The sequence below is a fragment of the Myotis brandtii genome, unplaced genomic scaffold, assembly GCF_000412655.1.
Source record: "Myotis brandtii unplaced genomic scaffold, ASM41265v1 scaffold2727, whole genome shotgun sequence".
Lineage (NCBI taxonomy): Eukaryota > Metazoa > Chordata > Mammalia > Chiroptera > Vespertilionidae > Myotis > Myotis brandtii.
Genome location: NW_005360383.1, coordinates 80115 through 90270, shown reverse-complemented (window position 1 = coordinate 90270; position 10156 = coordinate 80115). Strand labels below are relative to the sequence as shown.

General features: G+C 38.8%; 1 long non-coding RNA gene and 1 pseudogene across 1 annotated transcript in view; both read left to right on the top strand.

Annotated features, from left to right (window-relative positions):
• The window catches only part of LOC102247457, a 69890-nt pseudogene that overhangs the window by 1726 nt on the left and 58008 nt on the right, over positions 1-10156 (top strand).
• The window catches only part of LOC106726484, a 19876-nt gene that overhangs the window by 245 nt on the left and 9475 nt on the right, over positions 1-10156 (top strand). The window contains exon 2 of the long non-coding RNA XR_001362553.1: positions 7113-7115. This is a non-coding gene — a long non-coding RNA (uncharacterized LOC106726484). The remainder of the gene's footprint in view (positions 1-7112; positions 7116-10156) is intronic.

Here is a 10156-nt window from a genome sequence, read left to right as displayed (position 1 = left end):
GGCTCTTCCACAAAATACCACATGTGGGCACGCACGTACAGTGCGATTGAAACTTCGTGGCCCATGCGCAGAAGTCGGTATGTTGTGGAAGAGCCACACTCAAGGGGCCAAAGAGCCGCATGTGGCTCGCGAGCCGCAGTTTGCCGACCACGGTGATGATTAGTGACTTTGAGCATGTTTTCACATGTCTCTTGGCCTTCTGTGTGTTCTCTTTCAAAAAGTGTCTATTTAGGTCCTTTGATTATTGTGGCTCAGTAGTATAATTTGAAGTAGTGTGCCCCCTCCAGCTTTGTTCTCTTTCCTCAGGATTGCTTTTGCTATTTGGGGTCTTTTAAAATTCTATCCAAATCTGATGATTTCTCATTATATTTCTTTAAAATATGACATTGGGATTTTCAATAGGATTGCATTAAATCTGTATATTGCTTTGGGTAGTATGGCCATTTTAATGATGTTGATTCTTCCAATCAATGAACACGGAATATTTTTTTTATTTTGTTGTGTCTTTTTCAATCTCTTTGTAATTTTCAGTATATAGGTCTTTCACATTCTTTGTTAAGTTTATCCCTAGGTATTGTATTCTCTTGATTGCTATTGCAAAAATAATTGTTTTTTTTTCTCCATTTTTTTCTAAAGTTTTATTGTTAGTATACAGAAAGGCAATGAATTTTTGCACATTGATTTTGTATCCTGCAACTTGACTATATTTGTTTATTGTTTCTAATAGTTTTTGGTGGAGCCTTTAAGGTTTCCTATATATAGAATCATATCATCCACAAAAAGTGACAATTTGACTTCCTTCTTCCCTATTTGGATGCCTTTTATTTACTCCTCTTACCTTATTGCTCTGGCTAGAACTTCCAGCACTACATTGAACAAGAGTGGGGAGAGTAGACATCTTTGTCTTGTTCCTGATCTTAGGGGAAAAGCTTTTAGTTTTTCACCATTGAGTATGATTTAGCTGAGGGTTTATCATATTTGGCCTTTATTATGTTAAGGTACTTTCCTTGTATTCCTATTTTATTGAGTGTTTTAATCATAAATGGATGTTGTATCTTAAAGGCTTTCTCTGCATCTATTGATAAGATCATATGATTTTAACCTTTCTTTCGTTGATGTGGTGTATTATGTTGATTGATTTGCAAATATTGAACCACCCTTTGTGCCCCTGGAAAGAATCCCACTTGATCGTAATGTATTATTTTCTGGATGTACTGTTGTATTCGATATGCTAGTATTTTGTTTAGGATTTTTGCATCTGTATTCATCAGGGATATTGGTCTGTAGTTTTCTTTTTTTGTGTTATCTTTGCCAAGTTTTGGAATCAGGGTTATATTGGCCCCATAGAATGTGTTAGAAAGTATTGTATCTTCTTCAATTTTTTGGAAGAATTTAGAAAAGCCAAGTTTTAATTCTTCCTTGAAAGTTTTGTAGAATTAACAGTGAAGCTATCTGGTCCTGGACTTTTGTTTTTTGGGAAGTTTTTGATGATTATTTCAATTTCCTCACTGCTGATTGGTCTATTGAGATTTTCCAATTCTTCATAATTTAGTCTAAGAAGGTTATATATTACTAGGAACTTATCCATTTCTTCTAGGTTATTGAATTTGGTGGCATAAAGGCTTTCATAATATTCTAGTATGATCCTTTGTATATCTGTGATGTCTTTGGTAATTTCTCCTCTCTCATTTCTGATTTTGTTTATATGGGTCTTTTCCCTTTTTTTCCTTAGTGAGTCTAGCCAGGGATTTGTCAATTTATTAATCTTTCCAAAGAACCAGCTCTTCATTTACTAATTTTTTTGTATAGTCTTTTTGTTCTCTATTTCATTTAATTCTGCTCTAATTTTTATTATTTCCTTTCTTCTGCTGATGTGGGTTGCTTCTGTACTTCTTTTTCTATACTTTAAGATGTGATGTTAGGTTGTTTACTTGGGATTTCTCTTGTTTCCTGAGATAGGCCTGTAATGATATAAACTTCCCTCTTATTACTGCTTTCACTGCATACCAGATGTTTTGATATGCTATGTCATTCTCACTTGTCTTTAATATCTTTTGATCTTATCTTTTATTTCTCCTTTGACCAAGTCATTTTTTAGCAGTATGTTATTTAATCTCCATGTATTTGTGGTTTTCATTACTTTCATTTTGCAGTTGATTTATAATTTTAAGGCATCCTGGTCAGAAAATATGCTTGGCATAATTTCAATCTTTTTGAATTTGTATATGCTAGTTCTGTGACCCAACATATGTTCTATCCTTGAGAATGTTCCATGTATGCTGAAGAAGACTATATAATCTGATGTTCTGGGATGAAATGTTTTCTAAATGTCAATTATGTCCATTTGATGTAGCATTTCAGTTAAGGCCAATATTTATTTATTGATTTTCTGTTTCGTTGATCTACCTAGAGTTGTTAATGGAGTATTAAGGTCTCCTACTATGATTTTATTTTGATCTGTTTCTCCCTTTAGTTCTGTGAGTAGCTGTTAAATATATATCCACCCTCCCTGGTTGGGTGCATATATATTACGAAGTGTTATGTTTTCTTGATGTAGTGTTACTTTTATCATTATAAAGTGTCCATCTTTGTCTCTTGTTATCTTTTTGTGGATGTTGTTTGCTTGGAGAATCATTTTCTACCCTTTCACTTTGAATCTATCTTTGTCTTTGCGGCTTAGATGTGTCTCTTGTAGGCAGCATATGCCTGGCTTTTGTTTTTTGATCCACTCTGCTACTCTGTGCTTCTTTACTGGTGAATTCAGACCATTTACATTTAGGGTAATTATTGATGTATGAGGATTTCCTATAACCATTTTATCTTTTGTTTTCTGGTAGCTCTGTGCCTCCATTAGTTTTTTTTTCTTTATGCTTATGTCTGTTGTTTTTCTTTTTGGTGGTATTCCACACATTTTTATTCTGTTTCCTCTTTTTTAAAGTATATTTCCTGTTCTGGGAATTTTTGTGTGTGGTTGACATTAGGTTTATAAAAAATGAAGTTGCATATATGCCATAGTATTTTCTCATTTGAGTGCATCTGATCTTCATCTTCCTTTGCCATTTCAGAACTTTTCCCCTCCCCTTTGTATGTTTTTGTTGTCACAAATTATCCTGTTTATGCCATAAGTTTTTTGGTGATCTTACTCATTGTGTTGTGACCTTATGTTCTTTGTTTCAGGTAGAATAACTCTATTCCTACAATGGAAGTTTCCTGTTGATAAAATCCCTCAGCTTCTCTATGTCTGGGAAAGTCCTTATTTCTCCTTCATATTTAAAGGATAGTTTTGCTGGATATATTATTTTTGGCTGCTCATTTCTCTCTTTTAGACATTTGAATATTTGGTTCCACTCTATTCTGGCTTGTAGAGTTTCTGCTGAGAAGTTGGGTGGAATTCTGATGGGTTTTTGGGGTTTTTTTTGTTTATTTGTTTTTGTTGGGTTTTTTTTGTTTTTTTTGTTTTGTTTTTTGTAGGTCACATCCTTCTTTTCCCTAGCTGCTTTGAGAATTGTTTCTTTGCCATTATTTTTTGACAGCATCATTACCGAGTACCTTGGAGAGGGTTTCTTTTGATTGAAGTAACAAGATGTTCTGTTTGCTTCTTGGATTTGAGGATCTAGTTCTCTCCATAGATTTGGGAAGTTCACGTTCACTATTTGTTTTAATAGACTCTCCATTTCATGCTCCCTCTTTTCCTCCTCTGCAATGCCTATGATTCTGGTGTTACTTTTTCTGATGGAGTCAAAGAGGTCTCATAGACCTCTTTCATTTTTCTTTATTCTCAGGTCTCTGCTTCTTCTCTCTATGTCACTTCTTGATTCTTATCTTCAGTATCACTAGTTCTTTCCTCTAGCTGGTTGGTTCTGTTTTCTATGCTCAATAGTTTACTCTTAATATCTTTAATTGCTTGCTTCGGGATTTATGATAGATTCATTTTTTTAAGGTTCATTTTCCTTGGAGAAATACTCATTTTGTTCATTGATTTGTTTTCTAAGTGCACTGAATTGTCTATCAATATTTTCTCACATTTCATTGAGTATTTTCAGAACTGCAATCTTGAAATCTGTCATTTATATCACATAATACCATATGTTCCAGCGTACTTTCTGGGGAGCACATGAAAGTGAATTTTCTTTTGGTCGTCATTGTTACTGTAATTCTCTATGGTATTTCCTGCACTCCTTTGTTTTTCCATTTATCTCTGAGGAGGTCTTTCTACTATGTTCCAGTAGATGGTGCTGAATTGCAAGATTTTTACCTCTATGGTCTCCCAGATTTGAACCTTCCAGGCTTCTATAGAACAGTAATACCAGGCTGCTTGGGTGTGGGGTTTGTTTTGCCCTCACCTTCCTGGTGATCACTTACCTCCACAGGTCCAGCCCCAGCATCCCTCCTCAGGTTCAGTCACAGAGGGAAACAGCAATTCTACAGCAACAGCTCATGGTTAACAGATAATATGCTCCTGGAGCCAATTCTGAGGGCAACAGGTGGCAAGTTTGGGGAGTCTAATCAGCAGCAGGGCTCTGAGATTTCCTTTCTTTGTCTGAAACACTACCACCAAGGCCCAGCAGTGAGGAACTTCAAGGCAGCACCCCATGCTCTTCTGGGTGGGCATCTGCGGGCTCAGTCACTGTTTACTCTCACCTCTTGCTCACACTACTCACACCCTATTTGCTCTGGCTGCTTGCAGCTTGCTTGCCACTCGCTGTTCACTGCTGGCCACTCATCACGCACAATTCAGATACTGGACTCTTTCAGCAATGCTGCAGAACTCAGACACTGTCCTTTCTAGCCCCTGGCAGCTCAAATGTTGCCCTGCTGTGCTGCCCCCAGCAGCTCTCTGTTACTCCTGGCAAAGGAAGTGCCTGCTACCACCACCAGCTTTCTCTTCTTTCCCCCACCAGGCTGCTAGTAACCATCTGAGCTTCAGGGTTGTTTTTGCAGGCCATGTCTGCACTTCCCTCCCTTCTCTTCTCCCCATTTATCCTGGATGCCCACCTTTAGGTGTTTCAGTGTACGGGTCTCTCAGGCATGTGTCCATGTTGAGCAGGGACTTCTTTGTTGAATTATAGATGGTTAACTTGTTGAAATGTCAGGGGTTGAGGAAAAGACATGCCCTTACACTGCCATTCCCCTGATGTCACTCTACAGTAGAACTTATAGATTCTACTATGAGTTATGACCCAAGATCCTGCTTAACCTGAAATTATTAGGGATTTACTCAGTCCTGCTGCCTTAAAGGTAGAATCATGTTGATAATCTAGGATAGTGTTAAGGGCTGTTTCTTCCATCCGTATGGGTTTCCACCTTTTAAATCATGTAAAGCTAGCTGTGTCAGCCTCTGACCTAGGGTCTCCAGTACAAGGGCTCTCAGATGGAAGCGACCTGGCTATTCACAACAAGCCTAACTCATATACTAAGTGATTCGCTTTCCACGTTTTCCCACAGTCATTCAAGATCAGGCCTTGAGTATATTTGTACTCAGTCCTCAGTCTTACCCTTGGGGCTGGAGATTGGCCAGACATTGAAAATTTCTTTCTCTTCTTCTTCAGTCCTCTTTGCATTAAACTAGTCAAATATGGAATGGCAAAGAACTCAGGCATCCAACTTGGATACCAAAGTCTTCTCATTTTGATTTCTCAGCTCCTAAGAGAAGCATCTTATGCCTGAACAGTGGACATGAAACATTATTTCAGTCACAAAAAACTTTCTTTTTCTCTGGATACCTCTGATTGAGATTTTCTACTCTTTGATCTTTCCCATGCACATAAATTTTATTGTTCTTAAGTCCTTTCTTAACAGTCAGTAGGAATTGTTAGAAACTGTAACTTTCTAAGCCAGTGAGTTTCAATATGGATGAGTCAGAATAAGGAGAACTAGAGTTAATCTGTTTAATACAAAAATAATCTAGTCTTCTTTTTCAGGGACTTTGGTAATTTAAAATTAAAAAAGAAGTACAAACTTCCAGGTATAATATAAGTCACAGGGATGTAATGTACAGCATAGGGAATACAGTCAAGAATATCATAACTGCCCTAACTGGTCTGGCTCAGCGGATAGAGCGTCGGCCTGCAGACTCAAGGGTCCCAGGTTTGATTCCGGTCAAGGGCATGTACCTTGGTTGTGGGTACATACCCAGTAGGGAGGTGTGCAGGAAGCAGCTGATCGATGTTTCTCTTTCATCGATGTTTCCAACTCTCTATCCCTCTCCCTTCCTCTCTGTAAAAAATCAATAAAATATATATTTTTTAAAAAGAATATCATAACTGTGTACAATGACAGATGATTACTAGAAATATTATGGTGATCATTTCATAAGGTATATAAATATTGAATCACTATGTTTACACCTGAAATTAATATATTTTTTTATTATGCCTAACTCTTTGATAAGCCCTAAGCAGGGGGAAGACCTACAAAAACATATATAAACTTATTAACATCAGAACCAGCTTCACTACACAATGCAGGGCTCCTAAAAGTTTCTTTTGAATAAATGCATCTTAATAATCCTCTGTGAAGACCCTCTGTATCAATAGGGTAAGTTTTGAAATGGTCAGGGAAGTGGATGGCTTGGCTGAACATCTGGGTCTTGTAGGCCCAATTAATGCAGGCTCACTCACATGGCAACTTGAACTTTTTTCTAAAGCCCCTATCTGTGTATATATGACTCCCCAACTTATATCCCAATAAGAAGCTCAGCTTTTTTAAAGGGAAAGGAATATCACCCACTTCTATTGTCATGCCTGGTCCCACCAGAATAAAAAGGGGGACAATGAAAGTGATAACAGTGATCCAATTATCTTCAGCCCAATATCACCAAGTTCCTGAAAGGAGCCCACAGAATAGCCTAACACAGACACACAAAATATAGCCAGGAAACAACTGGGACCTTAGCAACAAGGCAAAACTGACCTCTCTCACCATAAAGAGCTACGTTAGGAGAATTTCTGGTTACTTTCAGTTAGGACCTATCACCTGTTTCCTATATAATACAAGGATAATATGCAAATTGTCCCCATGAGCCGGAGTTTGATCGACTGGGAGTTAGACGTGTGCTGACCACAAGGGGGCAGCGCGGAACATGGCAGACATCAGCAATGCGTGGCTGGCAGTGGGTGGCAGTGGAAGCCCTGCCGGCCCTCGCTGGCAGCCAGCAGTTGCTAGGCACCCTACCTGTGCACATATTTGTGCACTGCGCCTCTAGTATATGTATATATGTACAACGTATGGACATAGACAATAATGTAGTGATGGCCTGGGATATGACAGTGGCTGAGTGGAGGGGAGCAAAGAGCTGTAAAATGCTTGACATCTGTTATAATGTCAATAACTAAAAAGATAAGAAATTTAATCAATAATTAACAACCTTTATAAACAATAACTAATATAAATAATTGACCCTGAAGTAGAGCCAGGCCTTAATTACATACTCTGACCACCAGTCAGGTATGCTCATTCAGGTTTACAATGATGTGAACCTACTTGGAATTTTGAACTCACAAACATACCACCTGTACTTTGTGGTTCTCCTCAGATTGAAGTCACTTTTCATATTGATGTCAATGTGTCTTCAATGTCTTTGCTGTGGATAAGAGGACAGGAAAAGAGAATAAGATTACCATCACTAACCACAAGAACCATTTGACCAAGGAAGACGGGACACATATGGGCCAAGAAACTGAGAATTATAAAGCTGAGAAGCAGTGGGACAAGTTATCTTTCAAAAATTCACCTGAATTCTTTGCAATCAACATAAAAGCAACTGCTGAAGACTAAAAACTTCAAGATAAACTCAATGATGAGGACAAACAGAAGATTCTTGACAAATGTAATGAAATCATCACCTGCTTGATAAGAATCAGACTGCAGAGAAAGAATAATTTGAACATCAGCAGAAAGAGCTGGAGAAAGTCTGCAGCCCTATGATTCCCAAGCTGTCCCAGAGAGCAGGAGGTAAGCCAGGAGGAATGCCTGGGGCTTCCCTAGTGATGAGGCATCTCCATCTGGTGGTTGCTCTTCTGGGCCCACCAATGAAGAGCTTGATGAAGGCAACCTGAACTTGCATTTAGTTTTCATTCCATACAAAACATTGAAAGACCCAAATTTGTAGCAAATTCCATGGCAGTTTTAAGGCTGAACTGCCATAGTAAATAACTGGCAAGCTCTATACTTGCATATGGAACATGTGCACAGGGACAGGAAATGACATTGCACTTTCTAGGCACTGTAGTGTAAGGGCAAAACACAATGCCTTAAATCAAACTGCATTTAAAATTGTCCCACAAAACACACATACAAAAACCTCACCTCATTAAAAAACACAAACTTTTACTGCATTCAGATAGTTTTGCTGTAAGGACATAGGGCGAAACTATGGAGGTATGCTTCCCTGGGCCTGAGTAGTGTTAATTATGAGAATGGATACTTGAGGGGACACTTTGTTCTGAGCACAGATTACCAAGTGACAATGCTTTCTACATTTTCTTTAATAAATGCATTTTGTATGTAGCTATGATATGTGTGGTCTTTAAAGTGTGGATCCCATCTTTCCCAGATGTTGTAGGTATTATTATTAAACCCACTTATCAGATGAAAAAACTGGGGCTTTAGTGTATCAGTCAGCATACATGTAGGAAATAGAAACATCTCCAAAGACCTCAAGCAAAACAGGGTTTAATACACAAATTATTTGTTCACAAAATGATAGGGAGGCTTAGAACATGGAGATAGAAAGCTACTTTCTCCATTGCAACAAGAGAAATTACAGAGAGATGAAATTGGGCTTTGTTTGGGGAAGTGGGTGTTGATATGTAGATTTGATGTTGAAGAGATAAAAAAAGTTTCTATCCAATGGCTTCTTTTGGTCCATAAAATGAGGCAGCTGAGAAGACTAGCAATGAGGTAGGAGGTTTGAGAAGAAGGAAAAGGTCTGAAAGTAGATGTGGAGCATGTTCAAGAAGCTAGTACTAGTGTGAGTGCCAGAAAGCTTTCAGATTCTGTTGCTGGTGTTAACCATTAATTTATAGGCAAACAATCTTCTTAGTTATATGCTCCTTGTGCTCATGACCTTTACCAAGATACATATCTGGTTATCAGTTTCATATTCTAGAAATAATAAAAAGCACTCATATTATTGCTTTGTGAAACTTTGAACTTGTTTCCACTTTACATAAGCCACACATACAGTCCCAGCCCATGTCCAAATTCTATCAGAGAATGTTTCTCAGTCTCATGAGGTTCCTTTCCTTTCAGCACCTCTGAACATCCTTCCTCTAACCCAGACCACCTCCAGCTCCCAGCCATGAGCTCCTGAGAGAAACGTCTCTAACCAGAGCTACCTCAGATCATGGGAGACCCAGTCTCACAGCAGAGGCAGAGGTAAGTCTGGAACCCCTGTCTATGGAGGGGGTCAATCCCAAAGTTGGAGGAGGAGGCAGTTTGAAGAAAGGACCAAGTTAGTGTTCTGTGAAAGATTCTACTGCACAGAGGAGGTGTGGATGGAGAGAGCTGTGCTTTTTTTTTAATGTTTTTATTGATTTGAGAGAGAGAGGAAGTGAGAGATAGAAACACCGGTGAGAGAAAAATATTGATCTGCTGTCTCCTGCACACCCCACAACCAGGGTTCAAGCCTGAAACCTGGCATCTGACCTGACAGGGAATTGAACCAGAGACCTCTTGATGCATGGGTTGATGCTCAACCACTAAGGCATACCAGCTGGGAGTGAGCTATGCTTCTTGATAGGAAAGTGGGAAGAAAAAGGACAAAGGAGGGATAGGTGGGTAGAACTGTAGAGGCTAGAGTAAAATAATTATGTAATTAATAGATATGGGGTCAGTTTACTAGGATTCTGAGCTAGGAAATCTCTTCCTATGTATTTGCACTCTATTAGTTAATCTGTAACACTTATATCAGTGGTCTTCACAATTAAGTGTACATACACTTGAAGGTGAAAAAAGACTCTTCAAGATACTCATATATATCGACCCCGGTGAGGTCGGGATGGCCCCGGTGAGGTTGAAACGGCCCCGGTGAGGTTGGGACTGCTCCAGTGAGGTTGGGACAGATAATGGGGACCAGTATAGACTGATGAACAGGGGTAGATGCAGAGGCAGAGCAACATTGAACAGACTGTCAAACTACAGTGGGAAGCCTGGG